Raw genomic sequence first — 1843 nt, 5'->3', positions numbered from 1 at the left:
TGGAAAAAATGGGACACATCCCAATTTGGCCCCTTATACATACAATTAACACCCTAATTCAAAGTACACCCTAATTCATGTAGATGTTTCGACAGTGAGCCAATAAAATAACACTATTCAGCAGCTCCTGAACCATGGCAGTCCTCTTAGGAGGCGTTTGGGGCTGAGCACGTCATGCACTGCTCCTCCTTCTGGCCAGAACTTAAACAGCTTTTTAGTGTTAAAATGATTTTAGTGTCATTATGATTGAAAAGAATAAAATTTCACTGCCTTTTTTTATAAAGTCATGTGATTGTGGAATGTAATAATTTTCATAAAACAGTAGCTGCTTGAGTGATATTATGAGGTTCTAATGTACTAGGTAAGCTATTTGTATTTTAGGAAGGATGCTATTTACTATCAGTGGTATAAAGCAAAAGTCTTTAAATGGAACGAAGGATTGCCATGTGCAAAATTATGTGTTACCATTATTACTGATATTATTGGTTATTGTCAATAATTTTAACCATCAATCAGACATTTTATTAGTCTCTTATGATATTAAACTCAAATTTACATGCACTTCTACCTGACTTGAGTTTGATTGTACATTTATTAATGTAATATTTGATACACCAAAGATGGGTGGCATGGTGGCACGGTGGGTAGCGATGTCGCCTCCCAGTAAGAAGGGCCTGGGTTTGATTCCCCGGCCTGGTGATCAGCCTTCCTCTGTCTCCTTGTGTCTGCATGGGTTTCCTTCCACAGTCCAAAGACATGCAATTAGGCCAATTGGACATAAATTGCCCCTAGGTGTGAGTGAATGCCTATGTCTGCCCTCCGATGGCCTGGCAGGGTGTATCCTGCCTTCCACCTGATGACGGCTGGGATAGGCTCCAGCACCCCCTGAGGGAGATGCAGCTTAGAAGACGTGTGTGTGTGTTTACACCAAAGATTAATAAATAACTAAACCCTTTGTGAAATTTACTTGTACTAGTTTTACAATTAAATTTCACCAGACACAACTTTGATGAATCCTTGTTTCCTCCAATGTTACCTGCTTCTCCATTCCAAACCTTTGAGAAGTAATAAATCCAACTCCACCACCATGATGGGTAATCAGAGGTGTACACCATGTGTCCAAAAGCATCCAGACATGTTTCAGACGTGTTTAGTCTACTTTAAGGTGTAGCCAAGCTGACACAGGTGTTCAGTTGCTCACTAACTCCATAGAAAAGCATTGCTACTCTAGAGCAGGCACACATGGGACTAAAGCCACCATAAACAACGCCAAGCATCAACAAAGAGTATAAAGCCCCCCAGCAGTGGGCTGTGGAGCAATGCAACTCTGTTCTCTGGAGTAATGGAGCTCCATCCAATACCTTTGGGATGAGTTAGAATGGATTTTGTGATCCAGCACACATCCGACTTCAGTATCTGTCCTCACTAACGCGAAATCCCTGCAGCAATGTTCCAACATGTAGTGTAAGGCCTCCTCAGAAGAGGATAGGCTGTTACTGCAGCAAAGAGTGGACAAACCCACTATTAATATGCTTGATTTCAGAAGAATCTCCTACAAATAGCAAAACACCTTCAGGCATATAGTGTATCTTGAATGCCACTAATTGTTTTGGTTTTCCTCTCTTGTGCCACGCCACCCTGCCAAGCCCACACACCCTCACTCACTCACCCACGCTACCATTCTTCTCTCGCTTATCCAACTTCAAAGTATTCGCTGATATTTTTATGCGCTCCCTCCCGCTGCAAGAGGAAAGCCATTTGGACAGCTCTTTCCTGAAGGCTCCTGCGAATGCCCATGTGAGGCGTCTCCCTTCAGGTTAAAGGGAAAAGGAAACCAGCAGTC

Source organism: Pygocentrus nattereri, chromosome 14 (genome assembly GCF_015220715.1).
Source record: "Pygocentrus nattereri isolate fPygNat1 chromosome 14, fPygNat1.pri, whole genome shotgun sequence".
Lineage (NCBI taxonomy): Eukaryota > Metazoa > Chordata > Actinopteri > Characiformes > Serrasalmidae > Pygocentrus > Pygocentrus nattereri.
This window is presented reverse-complemented; position numbering follows the sequence as displayed.